Below are 19,259 nucleotides of genomic sequence, written 5' to 3' on the forward strand. Positions count from 1 at the left end.
AAGCCATGTGTGGCGTTATTGTATAAATTGTCATGAATATACTACATTCCGTGGTGGACCAAAAGTTTAATGGTTAGAAGTTCTTGGCAACCTAAATGGGAATTGCCTTGTACTCTCAACCGACCACTCTTCCGTTGGCTAATACAAATTATGCAATAAATGGGGTGTCTATGTCACTATGTAATTACTATTATTACATGGTTTCCGTGAACACAGAACAATGTGTAAATCATGACTGATATAATATATGAACCGGAACCTTGAATCACCAATCGAATCAAGTAAACCCAATATGGCGGGAGGACGAGGAGTGGTGGTGGAGGCGTTGAGTGAGACACAGTTTAGCGTAAAACAGGGAAGCTCTTAAGCACCAACAGTGAGCAGCGACAACCCGGTGACACCAAGAGACGGACAAGGAAGAGCTGCAGCTGTTGTTTTCGCGACAAGGAAGTTTCTGCCATCGAAAACAATAAACTCAAGGTATGCACCAGCAGGTAGTCCCCATACTCACTCGCTACCACGAACTTGGGCTGCGTAGGGCAGTCCCTTTGCTGTGTTCTGAGGTTGTTTGATGTTTCAATTAAATATGAGGCAAAATTTTCAAGATCACTGACTTTGGAAGGCTTTAGACGTGATAAGGTACGGGTATGTGGTAGTTTTTTGTTTTTTTTTAAGGTACTGCATGGCGGTGGTGGAGGTAGTGACTGAGGTGATGTGTGGCTTAAGGTGAAGTGGATTGCGTAGGGGATCGTGTGTCCGTGGTGACTGTGGCGGTGGTTGATGGAAAAGGTGGGATGAAGGTGTAGTGTGCAATAGTGCGAAAAAGTTGTGGCTATGATAGTTATGAGAAGGGTGGATTGGAGTTGGAAGTTATACTGGTGATCTTGCCATCTTGACTCCTGACGATAGAAGTGCTTGCCTCGTCCATTACCTAGCCCATCGCCCTTCCCAACACTCACAACCCAGTATTCCTCGGCTACACGTCAGACAGGAAGGAAGGGACGGGGCTGGGCGGGGCAGGACTTGGCATCTGTTGGTGGAAACCGACTGGTTTCAGGTGGGAAGATAACTCACTAGGGCAGAAAGTGCTAGTAATCTACAGGATATAATTCAGATTCCGGGAATTTCTCCGCCTAAAAAGAGAAAGATTCTCTTCGATTTTAATTATTTTATATGTCAGTTTGATGAGATATACATGAGAGGTGACACTCTCGACTTCCCCTGGCCGTATTGTATATACTTATTTCCATGCGAGCACTTGCTCCGTAACCTGTCTATGCTTCAGCGTCTCAAACCGTCCTCTTGTCACGGCGGCCCTGCTCAACTAAATTATCCTTCTTACCAAACAAATTAAGGGTGTGAACCTAGCTTCAGCAAGAGTTCAAATTGAGTTTCTTTATTGAATTTCAGACAAACATTATAGCCCTATTCTGAAAGCTTTATTTGCCAACAATGTTCGTTTTGTTTTGCGCAGCTGTATAACTATTACTCCCGAATGACGGGTAACCTAAACTAAATTTCTTTATTTTTTCTTTTATGATTTCAACGGGTCGTGCTTACCGTAAAATCTTGCTCAGTTTCTTGTCGACATTATGCTAAATAAGAAAAAAAAAAAGTAGCTTGGTGATTTCATCTTGTCAGTTTTAAGTATACTTATGAATCACATTGCCAATCGCTTATCGTCAACTCTACAATTTTCCAGACGACCCACCTCACTCATTATCTCATCGGTACCAACAAAATCTCACTCAAAAAAAGTTTATACAGAAGACGGTTATTCTGAACGAAAAACATTTTAACATTGAGTTGGGTGTCATGGTGGGTGTGACGGGTGGTGCAGGGGGGGAGGTGATGGTAGCAGGGGGCAGGATGTCATGGTGGGTGTGACGGTGGTGCAGGGGGAGGGGGTGATAGCAGGGGGCAGGGTGTCATGGTGGGTGTGACGGGTGCAGGGGAGGGGGAGGGTGACAGTGGTAGCAGGGGGCAGGCTGTCATGGTGGGTGTGACGGGTGGTGCAGGGGAGGGGGAGGGTGACAGTGGTAGCTGGGGCAGGGTGTCATGGTGGGTGTGACAGGTGGTGCAGGGGGAGGGGAGGGTGATAGTGGTAGTAGGGGCAGGGTGTCATGGTGGGTGTGACGGTGGTGCAGGGGGGAGGAGGGTGACAGTGGTAGCAGGGGCAGGTGTCATGGTGGGGGTGACAGGTGGTGCAGGGGGAGGGGAGGGTGATAGTGGTAGTAGGGGGCAGGGTGTCATGGTGGGTGTGACGGGTGGTGCAGGGGGGGGAGGGGGGAGGGTGACAGTGGTAGCTGGGGGCAGGATATCATGGTGGGGTGACGGGTGGTGCAGGGGGGAGGGGAGGTGATAGTGGTAGCTGGGGCAGGATATCATGGTGGGTGTGATGGGTGGTGCAGGGGGGAGGGGAGGTGATAGTGGTAGCTGGGGCAGGGTGTCATGGTGGGTGTGACGGGTGGTGCAGGGGGAGGGGAGGGTGATAGTGGTTGCTGGGGGCAGGGTTTCATGGGGGGTGTGACAGGTGGTGCAGGGGGAGGGGGAGGGGATAGTGGTAGCTGGGGGCAGGATATCATGGTGGGGGTGACGGGTGGTGCAGGGGGGGGAGGGGGAGGGTGATAGTGGTAGCAGGGGGCAGGATATCATGGTGGGTGTGAAGGGTGGTGCAGGGGAGGGGAGGGTGACAGTGGTAGCAGGGGCAGGGTGTCATGGTGGGTGTGACAGGGGGAGGGGGGAGGGGGATAGTGGTAGCAGGGGGCAGGATTTCATGGTGGGTGTGCAGGGGGGAGGGGGAGGGTGATAGTGGTAGCTGGGGCAGGGTGTCATGGTGGGTGTGACAGGTGGTGCAGGGGAGGGGGGAGGGTGATGTGGTAGCAGGGGCAGGGTGTCATGGTGGGTGTGACAGGTGGTGCAGGGGGTGAGGGGGGGTGATAGTGGTAGCTGGGGGCAGGGTGTCATGGTGGGTGTGAGGGTGGTGCAGGGGGGAGGGGGAGGTGACAGTGGTAGCAGGGGCAGGGTGTCGTGGTGGGGGTAAGGGTGGTGCAGGGGGGGGAGGGGGAGGGGGGATGTGGTAGCAGGGGGCGGGGTGTCATGGTGGAGGTGACGGGTGGTGCGGGGGGGAGGGGAGGGGTTGTGGCAGCAGGGGCAGGGTGTCATGGTGGGGTGACAGGTGGTGCAGGGGGAGGGGAGGGGGTTGTGGCAGCAGGGCAGGGTGTCATGGTGGGGTGACGGGTGGTGCTGGGGGAGAGGGGTTGTGGCAGGGGGCAGGGTGTCATGGTGGGGGTGACGGGTGGTGCGGGGGGGAGGGGGAGGGGGGTTGTGGCAGCAGGGGGCGGGGTGTCATGGTGGGGGTGACGGGTGGTGCGGGGGGGGGGAGGGGGAGGGGGGTTGTGGCAGCAGGGGGCAGGGTGTCATGGTGGGGGTGACGGGTGGTGCGGGGGGGGAGGGGGAGGGGGGTTGTGGCAGCAGGGGGTGGGGTGTCATGGCGGGGGTGACGGTGGCCAGAGCGGTTTTTTATTTTACAGTGTTTTATTTTTTTCCATATATTCATTGTCTCTCAGTTATGACGATTTATCCACCGTCATTCACTCGGCTTATATCAAGTGTCCCTAAAATCAACCAATTTGAAACATTTAGCTATATATATATTCACATGTGTATCGTTGTTTCGATTTTGAGGTATTTTAATTATATACGAGCAGAAAGACAGACAGACAGACAGACGGACGGACAGATGGATAACGAAAAAACAGTAGTCATCCCTGTTAGTAGCGAGTCGGTAGATTGAGCTATTTCGACTAAACATGCGTAGGCCTACCCTTGTGTACTATCACCTGCATCGCCTCCCATTCAACAGATCCTTTAACTGGAAGGAAATTCTTAACCTCAACACATTTTTTTTTTTATTGAATTCTGCCATGTTATGTATGTTAGGGAAAAAATAGTACAAAGTGTCATTATTTTCTCAACAGATAATGGGTCTGTCTGGGGTGGAGCCTTTTGGTGTTCAGACAGCGAGAAAGAGGACTGAGGACATGAATTCTTGGACTGACCTGAGTGGGTGATGTACCTATATAACAATCTTTTTTATTATCTGTAGACTTATTTCACCATTGTTGAATATTGTAATATGTCTGAGCTCGCAGTGCTGTATCCTTTTTTTCTTTTTTTTTAAGCAAAGGAAGCAGCTCGAGGGCAAAAAGGGAAAAAAAAAAAAGCCCGTTAAACACTGCCCATATAAATAAATTCCCATATAAATAAATTAAAAAGTTCAGTAAAGTGGCCAATAGGTCAATTTCGGGGGGAGAGGTGTCTTGATTCTTTGATACTCTCTTCGTGATATATTTAAACTTTCATCAGTAAGTCTCAAACAGTAAACCACCTTTTCTTACCTTTCAAATCTTTTATTCATCATTCCATTGGCATCCTCCTTCTCCTAAGATTTTTTTTTCTTTTCGTTCTTTCTTTCCCCCTCAGGTTGTCTCTCGGTGCAACTCGTTTAATATTAGTTCCTAGCCTCTTCTCAGTCCGTCTATGGTTCCTATATTAGCCATGCTCTTCCAGTCCCTTAATCCGGTGCCTTGCTTATAACTTCCTCCCTTCTCATATTCACTCGCCCCTCCCTCTCTCCCTTCCCTCCTTTCCACTCCCTCTCCTGCCCCTCCTATTCTTTTCCCTTCCCCCTTCTCTCAGTGGATAGGAGTGAGTTGAAGATAGGTTAGACTTTTTAAAGGAAACACATGGAACTTTTCTCTTTTTTACAATCCAGGACAAAATGGTTCTTCATAAACTTTTTCAAATGACACACACAGACCTTTTCTCTTTTACAATCTAGGACAAAATGGTTCTTCTCAAACTTAAGTTCTATTACTCTGTTGCCAAGTTTCACTGATCTAGTATCTACAGTTACATGCTAATTTCAAGCAAACTTTTAATTTTGATTGGACAAACTCCCATATTACAAGCACTTTCCTCACATAAGAGGTCAGCTTTTACCAACTTAAAACAGTAGCTTTTTTTTTTTTACTGTTCAATGCCACATACTCCACCTACAAAGATAAATGAGGTGGATGTAGCCAATGCACAGTAGATGTAATTCATAAAGCACATAAAGACATCCTGATTCTCTTTGACCTGATGTCAAGAAAGGAAGGGAGCATGTAATTTGAGCATTATGATTTCATTTGTAATTTGTATATTGCCACCAAAGACTGCTGGTTAAAATTACACTTAAAAACTATTTCAGTTAACATGGATGGATGAACAGCAAGCTCATCAAACCAGCCAGACCTGCACTATGCAGCTGCAGCCTCGGCACCAAAGGGTTGTTGGCCCCAAGAGGCTTCCCATAAAGGTGAGGACTTACACGTCCAGGTTTGATGTTCTGAGGATGTGTGTGCATTGAACAGACACCAGGATTAAAAACAGAAGCTAGGAGGACCAGCCCTAACCATTACATAAAATACCTAAATAGGTAATATGTCAAGTATATATTACTGAATACAGTGGACTGATGCTCTCAAAGCCTCACAATCCTCCTAAAAACCTCACACCTGCCTTGTGAATCTGAAGATGTATTAGACTGTGAGAGGCTGCCAGTGCCTCTACTGATGACAAATATACACATCTATTAGTTTTATAATGGCAATGTTTCTTCAGTAGGATCAGCAATATATAAAAACAACTTTCTTTTAGCTCTCGAAGTGCTGCATGAGGAGGCAAAGTCTCTGGGACTGAAGGTCTCCTTGGCCAAAACCAAGTTCCAATCAATGTGAGACTTGCTGGGTGACTCAGTTCAGTCTCGTCATGCATGTGGTGAGGCTGTTGAAGTCACCAAATGTTTCACATTCTTTGGTAGTGTAGTGATTAACAATGGTGAGTTTTACCAAGAAGTCGCTCACTGGATTAGCCTGGCCCATGATGTGATGGAATCGCTCATCATGAGTAAATAGGATAGTTGATGTCTATGCCGAGTGGCTTAAAATTACCCACATGCTGTCCAGAAGACCACTTATCAACCCGGACTCTAGATTCTAGGATTAAAGATGAGCTCCGGGAGGGCAGCATAAGCCAATGCAAGATGGCGCCACTATAAACACACTCCTGCACCAGAATGGGCTGGGCCGACCTTCAGGCCCCACTGGGAAGAAACCTTGGACCAACCATCAGGATCCAAGGGGAAGAAGCCTACCGGCGCAATAGGCCAAGACGTAAAAGGTGGACAAAGATATGAATCTTTGACATTGTCACTTGTGCTCCCTTTCTTACTGTATGGCTATGAGACCTGGAGACTAAACTGTGACTTGGAGAGGCATGTTGATGCCTTTATTACTAATTGCTTTTGCGGATCACAGGATATATCTTGAATGACCGTGTCAGACCAGTGACTACATGATGAAAATGAATCGAGGGATGTTACCAGACTAGTCTGTGAACATCAACTCCAGCTATATGGGCACGTGGCACACCTCTCAGATGTTGATTTTGCTCATAGGGTTGTTTTTGTGCGAGGAAACCAGGGGACACCCATGTAACTTATGGCTGGGGAAAGTTGATCAATCCTGCCAAGAAGGACTTGAGATGGATAGGGCAACTGCGTGAGAGCTTGCTTGGTTGGACTGTTTGGAGCATGGGTGGCGAGTGAAGCGATGCACTACCTGGTGTACGCTCACTGTTAGTTTTTAAGCAAGTTTACTAATATTATATAACTGATTATTACATGAAAGATGACAATTAACTATCCCTCTTCATGCTTAGCTTCTGCTGGAGGAGTGTCTCAATTCCGTGTACATAGTCACGTCCCTTTTTTTTTTATTAAGTGTTGCCTATGGTACTGGTAGCCTTTCTTGAGGGGTCTCTTGGTCGACTCCATCTCCACCCTATTAGTGGTGCAGGCAAATTTTATCTTTAGTGGCTGCTTGGCCAATATTGCCCCCCCTTGTGCCTCATTTGAATGAAGTCACTGAAGATAGGGTTGACTGAAGGTCTGGGCAGCATGTGGGTAATCTTCTGCCACTAGGCGATGGTTGAAAATTGTCAGCATGCTTAGGTGGTACTTGAACCTAGGTCCTCGGGATCACCAAGCCCACCACTCAGTCACTGCCTCCCTGGTGATGCAGAAATGTCTAACAAGTAGTAAAAACTTCCTTCAATGCATCGTTGATGGTGCAGAATACATAATAATGAACTAAATAGTTTGTGCTGGTTATAAAAAAGCTGGTCCTAACTGATTTAAAAAAAAGTTTACTTTACTCAGGTGTTCTTCAATATTAGTGACAAATTTCAATTAGATGTATTGAATTAATTAATAAAAGGAGAGCCAGTACGAGTGAAGGAGGGTTCCTTAATCTTATTAATCAAATTTGGCAGTCTGGGGTTGTTTGCCTGCCTGCAAAGTTCAAAGAATTTCTCAAAAGTCCATTAGTACACTAGTCTAGCATAACATAAAATGAAGGATAGACATCTGGAAAACTGGCAGTAAGTAGAAAGTCATGATGAAAATCTATTTTACAAACATCAAATTTAATAAGCTCTCTGTACATAATTTTTGCAAGTTTTGAAACATTAAAGTCTTCACAATTTATCCAAACCTGATGTGAAGTTTACACCTGAACATCAAAATCATGTACAAAAACAGTGATTCAATCAATTAATGGGGGCATACACCGGGGGCCATGTTGCCTTGCCCACCCTACAATGCCAAGCCCAGGGTTTCCTCCAGGCTAGTCTCCACGCAGGCCCCCTTCTCATCTTAAGAACCTCCTAGGAGGATCTGCCGAGTTGCTCAAGCCACAAACTCTGTCGGGGTCCCCTTGGCCTCTTCCACTTAAGATTGTCTATCACAGAAACAATCCAATGAGTAAGGTCAGCTTCTGGGTAGCGTGCCACATGCCTGTATAGCTGGAGTTGGCGTTGATGGACTATGATATAATATGTCATATCAGTTTCATGGAAAAGTTGCCTGTTTGATACAAGTCTCATGTAGAAGTTGCCCGTTTGATACAAAGTCATTCCAACAATAACCCATGATAATGCAGAGATGCTTATTACAAGGCATCAATCCACCTCTCCAAGTCCCTATTAAGTGTCTATGTCCCCCAGCCAAAGAATAAGACATGGAGCACAAGCAACTTGAAGATCCAGATCTTCATCCCTCTATACAGGTATCAACAATGCTATAAACTCTTGCTGAGCGAATCCATAGCAATGCAAGCCAAGACAATCATTTTTTTTTTTTTTACAACAAAGGAGGCAGCTCAAGGGCACACAAAAAAAGAAAACTACAATAAAAAAAAAGCCCGCTGCTCCTAAAAAAGAAACAAAAGAGTAAGACTTTCTGAAGAGACTCGCCAGTATGAACTATGATACCAAAGTATGTGATATTTTCTAAGATCTCACTGTCCTTGGCACTCGCATGAACAAACTGTACAGTTTCATCTAATGAGCCTCCAAACAACTGTACCTTGGTCTTGGCCCAGGAAACCTGAAGTTCCAAGGGCTTCGCCTCCTTGTGCAGTGCCTCAAGAGCTTTTTCCTGAAGCCCAAGGGCTTCGCCTCCTTGTGCAGTGCCTCAAGAGCCATCACCAGAACGTTCAGCGACTACTCCAGGATTACTGCATCATCAGCAAAAACAAGGTCAGAGACCCTGGTATTGCCAACAGATGCTCTACACTGAATCTGGTCCACAACTCTGCCAAGTATCCAGTCCCTACAAGTGTTGAAAAGCGACGAGGCAAGGACTGAGCCCCGTCTTGCTCCTGCATCATGGGAAAGAAGCTGGACAAGCTTCCCCCACATTTCACAGCACTCTGTCCCAGAATGTAGGCCAGTCAGCAAACTAATATAGTCCTTCCTGCGGAGTCGCAAGATATTTCGGAGTGCCTTGTGATGCACTGAATCAAACGACTTATTGAAATTGACTAAGGCTGCAAGCATAACAGGTGTGAGCCCAGACTGCTCAGCCATAAAGTGAATTACAAATATATCAAATTCTATAGTCACCATCACACATCAATATCTCTATTATAATAAAGTTCATAATGCTAAATGTTTGCAAATCATGCATTTATTCAGTACAATCTGATGATGCACTGTAATCACTTTTTTCTCAACTGTCAATTTATTACTGATACTTAAGCAGTGAACACAACATTCGTTTGTTACATTATAAGCAGTGAACACAACATTCATTTGTTACATTACCAAACTGGATTTTGTGGATTTTCAGATTCCCACTGCTGTAAAGTGCCTCCATGGTGGATTGGTTGGCATGCCTCACTATGAATCGTGGGTCTGGGTATAAATCCCTGGCTTGGGCAGTTGACATGCAGCTCACCCAGCTGTTCATTCTCCCTTTTGAGCTGGTGGGTAAATGGGTACCTAGGGAAACCTGGGGAAGGTAAACTGTGGTAACTTGCCTGTCACTCTGGGACAGTGTCCCAGGGAAATTGATGGGTTCTCAATTACCAGAAGCCCAAGGGCCAATGCAATGGATATGAACACTGAGGCAAAGCTCAGCTATAGTGTATGCCTCCATCTTTACCTTACTGCAGTAATAAATAATTGGATGTCAGAGTTGATGAAAGAATGGCATTCTGGAAGTTTGATAGTTTAAAATAGATGTTGCTCACTTGATATAATATCTTTTGTTGGTGATGAATCCTCATAAGATTAATTAGTATCCATTAATTTCTTTTACAGACTAAAAGCCTTTAAATGGAATTTATTTGCAAGTTAAGCATTCACCAATGAAATAAAACTCTACTATAGTAAAGATTGTGCTGAATAGAAGCACAATTTGCACTATAAAAGTAAAGTAAAGTTGGGGGTGTATGTTACAGCCGCATGTGGTGGTGGTGCTCATCTCCATCACATTGGCCCTGGAGCATGCATTTAACACGGTAGCAGTGGGGATCATATTTCTTAACGGTCCCTCAAAGCGAGAAAAATGAGAAAAAATCATCACTCACACAAACCATTTCATAATACATATCAAAGCATTTGTGATCAGATTATGTATCATCTATTTTTTGGGGGTTATTTCATGGCACAAATTTGGCCCGTTGCTGCTACCGGGTTAAGAACCCATTACCCTGGGACACAGACCCAGTGTGTCATATGGGATACCTCAGTTTACTTTACCCAGGTTTCCCCAGGTATCCATTTATCGACCAGTCCAAAAATAAAGATGAACAGCTGGGTGAGCTGCATGCTGACTACCTGGGCTCATGGACTCGTAGCCAGGCATGCCAACCACTGCACCATGGAGGCAATTACTAAAAAAATATACTAAAATGATTGACATCATATCAAAAACTTTAATCACAGAGCTTTTGTGTCGCCAAATAATAATTAATTCAGTATTTCAATAATTTCAATGTTTTTGGTCCTATATGTATATTCACACAATTTCATATTGACCTTTGTGAACCACAAGGCAATGGTGTGGTGCCCGTCCTACCAGACAAATTTATGTATCGCATTCACTGGATTACCAAGTTACTCCTCCATCAGGGTAAGATGGGTTAAACAACAAGCAGTTCTCCTCAGTAAGCAATCTCACATGTAACATAACAGGACACATGCTAACCTTCACATCCACAAACCAATCAATATGCTTTTTGTGCACTTGTCTCCCTTTCTCCTCCTCCCTTATTTCTTCTCTTTCTCATGCCTATAACTCAAGCGAGGCCCCAAACAACCCAAGATTTTTCCCCGATTGATAGTTATGAGAATAAGGGGGGAAGGGGGAAGACTGCATGAAAAGCATAATGACTGGTTTTGTGGAAGTGAAGATAACCACATATGTGCTCCTGTTACGTGTAAGATTGCTTACTGGGGAGAAACTGTTGCTGATTAATCATTAACCTATCTATACTTGATGGAATAGTACTTAGTATAATCAAGTGAATATAATATAAGAGATAATAATAAATGTGGCTGACAGGATTTTGGAGGTGCTACAATGGCACACACAGTTTTTCAATAAGCTGCCAATAACTGCAGCACCAGGTGTCCTCCTGAGGTTATGAAGAATATTGTCTGTTTTAATTTGCAAATGAGTGTGAATGGGATTTCATGTGGAGACAATTGCCCCTCCTGACACCCTTGGTCCCGGTGTAAACTTTAGACCTGTTCAAGCATGCGAATGTATAAATAAATGCTCAAAATTTGTCAATTACTGTCTGAACAAGATAAGGTGATTTGATTATTATAAAATAGCCAAAACCACTGAAGAAACCTTTTCCATAATTGTCACTTGCTGCCAAATTCCTGCATGTTTACTCATTTTTTTTATTATGCTAGATCTAGATGATGTTCTGATGGACTTGCAAATAAATTCTCCACACTTTTCATGCATCCAAACATTCCATAAACCCAATGATACTATATAGAGTAAGCTCACTTTGAAGAATAATTTTATATGATCCCTTAATCTTATTTCAGAAATGAATAATTGAAGAAATGCCTATCTAACTTCCAACCTATCAGCTTCTCCTTCAACAAACATGACAGCAAGTAAAGAAGTCTTCAGCTGGAGGATGGTGGAGCTGCTGTGCTTGTTGGGTGCTGCAACAGCGGCGAAGAGCAGCGTCCTGGCATGCCTTGATCACATGTACAACTTTAGTCTATTACTGCAATAAACACAGTTTAGAAAGACTGCCTTTACTATACACCAATATGTTTAATACTATGGCTGTCGTGTGCAAAACCATTCCTCTTTCATGTCTTGTGCCCATAGGGGTCTAGAGGGGGGGGGGCAAGGGTGAGCAGGTGCTCCCCCTTGGAAATCTGTTCAGTTCCCGTTCACACTTGTTTGCACATTATATTTTCCAAACCCGAGGAGGACATTTGGTGCTACAGTTATGGGTAGCAATAAGTGCCATTGCCTTGTGCTTAACTAATGAAGATACAAAATTTGTTGCATAAAAGTATAAGACATAAAACATTCTGGCTCTCTGTCCTTGAAAAAATTTCTGCGACGCCCCTATGTGTGCCCACCTTGCCTGAAAGGGAGACTGTAGTGCCTACATTGTGTGAAGCATCTGCATCCAAGCAATTATGAATCCAGTTTAGTATGAATATATGAATTATACTCACTAGACATAGACCAGAGGTGGAGTATTTATCTATCATGACACTAGTAGATATAAGACACGCAATAGGTGACTGTGAGCATATTGGCTTGATGATTCTCCATTCTTGAGGATATTATTATGTATGGACTCTGCTACAAACCATTCACACCAGGAGAGTAAAACAGGCAGCCATTTGTGGTGGTCCAGACCAATTATCTCCTTGAATGGCAAGTCATAGTCAGGGCTCTTTGAGATCCTAATCCTTTGGTGTAAACGCTGCTGTAAGATCCACATAACTGGTAATCTCTCCATAACTAGTCTTCCCTCCACACACAGGGCGAGGTTGCTACAAGACAGATCCCGTCACGCTATTACTGCCATTACAATTTTACTTACTATTAAAGACTGATCACAGATACTGGTGTTGGGTCAGTCAATGCACTTCCCCTCTTCTGGCGTTGAGGTGAAGGCGGTGGCAAGTTTCATCGAGGTCACACCGCCAGACTCCAGTACTCCGTGTAGCAGCCTCTTTACTCGGCAGTCTCTCTCTTAAGTATAAATGAATACTTAGCAAATAGGCCTTTTACTGAGATCAACACATAGTAAGTTATATCTACACTATATTCTACAGTGATAATGATTAGTGGAAGTCAGATTTTAGAGACGAATAGTAGCCTACCTATTTGCTTTTTGATGCAACATCCGAACCACAGCATGTTATTCCCGTAGAGTGTGTACAGGCTCATTCGCCTTGATGCAAAATTTCCCCGTATTAACACTCTTCATTTTGACTTTCCCCAGAACAAACTTGCCCTTCCAATATTAGCTGGATCATGACGTGCACTTTCAGTCTTTCACTACTGCAATAGTCAGATGGCCATAAACAGCATGAACTATTATCATTTGTCATAAAACAGATAATCATGAAACACCCTGAATCGAAGAACAGACGCAAGGCAAGATGCGAGGCAAGATTTTTAAATGAAATATTGGGAAGAGTGCAATAAAGAGACTGGCTACGAAAGGCCAGACGCCCTACACATGGTAATCCTAAAGAACATAACGTAGGAGTCTGCAAGAGGCCGGTGGGCCTGTACAAGGCAGCTCCTTTGAACCTGAGCTCCCGTGTATCTAACCCCACCTAATATCACTGTCCATGAATTTATCTAATCTATTTTTGAATGTGACAATTGTATTGGCACTCACCACACGACTGTTCAGCCTGTTCCACTCATCTACCACTCTGTTAGTAAACCAATTTTTGCCTATGTCCCTGTTGAATCTGAATTTATCCAGTTTAAACCCATTACTACGTGTCCTACCCGGTTCTCTTACCAACAGAACCTTATGAATATCTCCCTTATTAAAGCCCTTCATCCATTTATAAACCTCGATCATGTCTCCTCGCCTTTCTAGAGATTGCAAGTTTAACTGTTTGAGTCTTTCCTCGTATGGCAAGTTTCTTAACCCTTGAATCATCTTAGTCATCCTCCTCTGCACATATTCTAACATTTTGATATCCATTCTATGGTAATTAAGGTGATCAGAACTGAACCGCATAATCAAGATGAGGTCTAACTAATGCTAAATATAGCCGAGAAAGATTAAGGCGCTTCTGTTGCTTACGCTCCTTGAAATGAAACGCAGTACCCTGTTTGCTCGATTTCTAGCTTGAATGCATTGTGCCCTTGGACGGAGATCAGAGCTCACTAAGACCCCTAAGTCCCTCTCGCATCCAGACCTGCTTTTGGGAGTGTCATTTAAGCAATAGTTATGTGAGGGGTTGTTCCTACCTACACTCAGAACAGTATTCAGCAATTAACTCTCCTTCCCATTAAAAAATCTAACCTCCATTTGAAAAATCAATCGCTTTTGCATCAACTAAATATGTTTGATTTGTTTCACTAATCAACTACACAATTCTTGAACCAGTTTTTACCGGTCTCCTTAAACCTGAATTTATCAAACTTGCTGTGAGTTCTGATTTTCTTTTAACGTGCTTATTTACTTGTGCCGCCCATGGCACCGGTAGACTCTTGAAGGGCCTGGTGGTCATCCACACCCCGCTGGTGGAGTGAGAAAAATCATTTTAAGTGGTTGCCGTGATAATGATTTGGCCATGCTGCGTCCCAGGGCTCATGTTGGCCAAAGTCGCCCTAACAACCCATGTAATCCACTTAAATTACTACACCGTTCATATTTTTCTTTAATTACTAATAGAAAAGAATATATTTTTGTAATTAGGGCACAAAAATTAAACAGTATAATCAAGTGAAACAAACTATTTACTTTGGGTTTCTGAGGTTATATCGTTTCTCTGGAACAACTTTTAACAAAGCGACAGGTAAGGATGATAAACTGGCACAGCATGTTTCAGGCCTTGCCCTAATTTATTCATCATGTTTCACTAACAATAAGTGGATAATCTAAACATTCATAAGAGTGAAGGACCAAAATATATTAATATGGTGGATCGTGCGTATTATTCCTCCAAGGGATCGCGTTGCGAGGCTAGCGTGGCATAGCTGTGACGTAGTTATGCTTACGAGAGAGAGAGAGAGAGAGAGAGAGAGAGAGAGAGAGAGAGAGAGAGAGAGAGAGAGAGAGAGAGAGAGAGAGAGAGAGAGAGAGAGAGAGAGAGAGAGAGAGAGAGAGAGAGAGAGAGAGAGAGATTGTTGTTGTCGAAAGTTTTAAAATACTTAATGGCTTTACGAATGTGGACAATTCAAAATTGTTTATAATCGATGACACTTTGCGAACGAGAAATAATGGCACAAAACTTAAGTGTAAACAAAGAAATTCAGACTGCACCAAATTTTTCTTCACCAACGTTGTAGTGCGAGAATGGAATAAGCTCCCACCTTCAGTGGTCTAGTGCAACACGATTGCCTCCATAAAATACAAGCTCGACCGACATCTTCTACATAATAATAAGTAAAGTAGAAATGCAAAGTTTTGGAGCCATCTGATTTTAATATGAAATCGCTTAGGTTTAAGGACAGGCCACCTAGTCTGGACCATAGGGTCTGTATGGTCTGAATTTTTATGTATATCTATGTAAATCAAAATTACATATTTTCATCTCTTGATGATGTCATGTGCCAGGGCCGTGCGTGTTGGTGCTTCGGAACGGCGCGCCGACACAGCGAACCTATAGTACATATTTCCATTTGAAACTGGCCGGTGGGGTGTAAGCCTATGCGGGTCAGCCCCGCGCCACATCTCTGCCACACACTCTCAAAACTCTCACTCTCATGTCAGCTATTTAGTACCTTTAAATGAATTTAAATAAATAATTGGATAATCCAATAAGGTCATATAGTGTTAAGATTGTTTTGTTTTTAGGATAATAACAAAGATTTACTATAAGTACCACGACACTTGACGTTGGAATATAACATTGTCAAGTGTCGTGGCATTTATACAAAATCTTTGTTATTATCCTAAAAACAAAACAATCTTAACACTATATAATCAATTATCTATTTAAATTCATTTAAAGGTACTAAATAGCTGACATGAGAGTGAGAGTCTTGAGTGTGTGCCAGAGATGTGGGGCGGGGCTGACCCGCATAGGCTTACACCCCACCGGCCAGTTTCAAATAGAAATATGTACTATAGGGCGGGGCTTTTCTGGCCCGTTTTTCAAGGCGTGATTAGTTGGCTTTGTTGATTTTTGTTTCACTTTTATGACTGTGTTTGCAATGTCGACTGAGTATGGAAATCCAACACTTCCAACTCCGTCCTCAAAATGGAAGTAAAAAAGCCAAACAGCCAAACAACTATGAACACCAGCACCGTGTTTGAAGATTGCGGCGTTTATTCTCCAGGCTACTCACGGACCTCAGCTGATGGACATTACCACGTATAATGTAATGGAGTTGTTTTCATAAAAGTGTAGAAATGTCTCATTTGCCCCTTATTTGTATACCACCTCTTGCCCCTTACGTCTCTCCCCAACTGCCCATTCCATTTCTACCGGACCAGTAAAATGAAATAATGAGTTCAGTGTTTGAGTGACCTCCTCAGTATGCTAGTGTTCGCTGAGCCAGAGAATAGGAGACTGTGAGCGCCATGTTGTTACCCAAAGATCAAATTGATGCTGATTCAATAGTGTCGTTTGCGTGTTCTCTGTGTACTTCTTGGAGAACCTGACCGTACCTCCTAGAGCTCAGAAAACACTATTATATCAGCATCATCTGAATTTAGTGCGGCTCTTTAGGTATCAAAATGGCGGCTGTGATGAGGGTGGCCAAACTCTCGTTTTCTATGGCTCTCTGTGTCTGTTGCTATTAAAAAAAATAATGCTGGAAAGGAGGCGCTGTGTTCGTCTTCGACACGGTCGTTCCAGCGATGCCCCCATGATCCTGCAAAGGCACTTGTTACCAAAGGCATCAACACGCCTCTTCAAGTCACTATTCAGTGTCCATGTCTCCCTGCCATACTGTAAGACTGAACTGTGTCATCCAGTAAGCCTTAAAGCGACTGGACCTTGGTTTTGGTCCAAAAGGTAGAAACATAGACAACATAGGAGGGGGGGGGGGGCCATAGTCCCCCTAGGTCCCCCAGAAATTACGGCCCTGATACCACCAACAGAGGTAAGAGCCAATGAGCAGCACTGGAACAAGTACACGTCCATTGATCCCTGCTAACGCTCGTAGGTGTCATCGCGCACCTGCAGGCATCGCTCTCTCTCATAGAAAGTCTCTGATATTCTTTTACTTAAGTACGGCAACTGCTACAAGTGGTTCAAGCATTACTGGTCAGTCGTCGGCGTTATTGGAAGTTCAAGAGGCATTAATAATCATCAATTAATCACAAAGCAATTACGTCCTACTTTTGGAGGGAACTATTATATAAAAATATTGTATAATAAATGGAGCAAATGAATATAGGGAGAAAGTAATTCAGAAACTATCATTTATAAGATAAACGATAAATAACACTCGCAATTAATACTAGTTCGCCATGGCCGTTCGGAACGAGAGATATCAACAATGGGCACTCACTTCCTTAAGCATATGATCAGGAAAAAATATTAGGCTTTTAAATGCTCCAGTTTTGAAGAAAAAAAATATCCACCATATTCATATAAACATAACGATAAGTGTCACACCACCAGGCAAGGTTACTCCTCAAGCTTGATGAAGCACTCGTCCTGCTCTGCGCCCTTCACCTGCCTACCTCTGTTGCCCACTGCCTTGCCCTGCCTTCCGCCGCATTTCATGTTTGCCACCGCATTCCCCTAAGTCTCAATGGCCCCCTAGCCAATTTTGGTTACGAGGGGTGAGTATGGGCAAACACTAGAATAATACCTAATTTTGTAGCAATACATACCAGACCCTTAAAAAAAAGTCAAAGATTACGGGCACCAGGGCGGACAACACTACTACACAACCACAGTAACTACTACCTTTGCTTCCACAAGTGCTGGTCATCAACTGGAGAATAAATAGGAGTTTTCTACCACACGCGGCGCACCTCTCTTTTTCAGTCTAAGTTATAGCAAAAACCCATCACTCTAACAGGAAAAGCTTACCTCAAGTTCTTCCACGCTTGGTGGAGCCCAAAATTTCTAGGGTACCTCATCTAACACTCGAGACTCGTTGGTGGGGCTTCAAGTTATCTCTTAGAGGAGATGTAGATAAAAACTTCGCCTTAGCTTTTTCTCAGCACAAACCATCCCTGAAAAGAACAACAAAAAACACCAGCTTATAAAGAGAGAAGCAGTGGTTGTAGGGCACGATGTAGCCCAAAGGTTTAGGCACTAAGGGTATAGGACAGGAAAAGTCGCCTACAACAACAAACAAGACATGCCAGCTTTCAAGTCGCAAAGAAGGGCATTCATTTTCCAACCCCAGGAGTATTTTTTCCCTCAGCTTCATATATTCACAGGAGCTCCTCTCTCTCTTAGGAGGATACTTACGTCACAAATAGTATACACACACTTTCATACTTTCAAACAGGACTTAGCATTTCCATCAGGTTACCCCCACGGATCCACCTTACGTGATCCGTCCTCTTGGCGTCTGGTCCAACCATCTATCTATTTATCTATAAGTCTATATTTATATTTGTGTATATATATTTACACGAGTTATCGCCTCTATAAGCTACAACCAGCGCTAGTACTTTTTTTACGGTGATAGGAGGCAAACTACAGGCCAAAAATAGTAACTATAAACGAATGAAACGTTCACACAGTCATGTAGCACTTCAGCATTACATAACCACACGTGTTACGGAGAAAGCAAATAACCAGTGCTGCTTCATACGAATATTTTCCTTATAGATGCCCTAGTAGCTCAACGCAGGTGTACCAGTGAGGATTCAATGAGGAGTGCTTACTCCATAAAATTAGCTCATTGTATCAGTACCGCCGCGTGAAGCCTAATGCTACATTAAACCATTGTAGAAAACGGTGTAGTGGCGTTCATCCTTTGGGAGAACTACTCTAGCTGTAGCAATGCTCGTTATGGTTGTTATGAACGTCAATATTCCTAATGAATGCATATATGTAGGGCAGCAATTGTATCGGTGATGTATGTAAGGTGTCAACATAGCTCATCGACAACATTTAATGGTTTATGAAAATATTTTACGTAAAATAAAAAGTCATGTTTACCTGTAGACGACACAGGTGATGCTAACGTACAATGCGTTGGCCACAACTCATTAATGATCAGTTAGGAACTTTTGTGCTATTTCTGAGGCGCACGCTGCACGGCCGGGCTAAACAATCCGTGGTGGTGAGGCTTACTCGTACAATATGCTGAACACCTTATGGAACGTCATCAAAACACCTGAGCGTCCAATAATTAGCAACACTAACCTCGCCAGTCGCCGCTGCTGCACAACCCCCTGACCCGAATCGCGGCCCACAGCACACTGGACTACTAACCGCCCGAGGAAACGCTCAACAAAAGCTTCGAAACTGTATCGAAACACAACATATTCGTTTAAAGACGTGCTCTAATTTGTCAAGCATTTCAATACGACTTTTAGGATTGATAAATTCGGGACACTACAAAATTTACCGTTGCCACAGGAAATGAAAAAAATAATAATAACTAAGAAAATAAAGTCTAGGATTGAGTGTGAGTTTACTTGGTTCTCGTGTCAGGTGAATTCCCTCCAAGTGTTGTGAAACCTCCATAAAATCAGACTCATCTG

At 43.7% G+C, this 19,259-nt stretch overlaps 2 long non-coding RNA genes across 3 annotated transcripts; one reads left to right on the forward strand and one right to left on the reverse strand.

Annotated features, from left to right (window-relative positions):
* Nucleotides 1–312: 312 nt before the first annotated feature.
* LOC127010463 (uncharacterized) lies at nucleotides 313–11,954 on the forward strand. Its single transcript, XR_007763213.1, has 4 exons — nucleotides 313–480; nucleotides 3,981–4,065; nucleotides 5,255–5,362; nucleotides 11,455–11,954. It is a non-coding gene; the product is annotated as an uncharacterized LOC127010463 (long non-coding RNA).
* Nucleotides 5,260–19,051, reverse strand: LOC127010464 (uncharacterized). Of its 2 annotated transcripts, none has more exons than XR_007763214.1 (4): nucleotides 18,919–19,049; nucleotides 17,626–17,771; nucleotides 12,483–12,634; nucleotides 5,260–5,392 (listed from the first exon to the last, which is right to left on the reverse strand). It is a non-coding gene; the product is annotated as an uncharacterized LOC127010464 (long non-coding RNA). The 2 variants fall into 2 exon arrangements; XR_007763215.1 differs by lacking the exon at nucleotides 5,260–5,392 and adding an exon at nucleotides 8,291–9,397 and having other exon boundaries at nucleotides 18,919–19,051.
* Nucleotides 19,052–19,259: the final 208 nt, after the last annotated feature.

The sequence above is a fragment of the Eriocheir sinensis genome, chromosome 43, assembly GCF_024679095.1.
Source record: "Eriocheir sinensis breed Jianghai 21 chromosome 43, ASM2467909v1, whole genome shotgun sequence".
NCBI lineage: Eukaryota > Metazoa > Arthropoda > Malacostraca > Decapoda > Varunidae > Eriocheir > Eriocheir sinensis.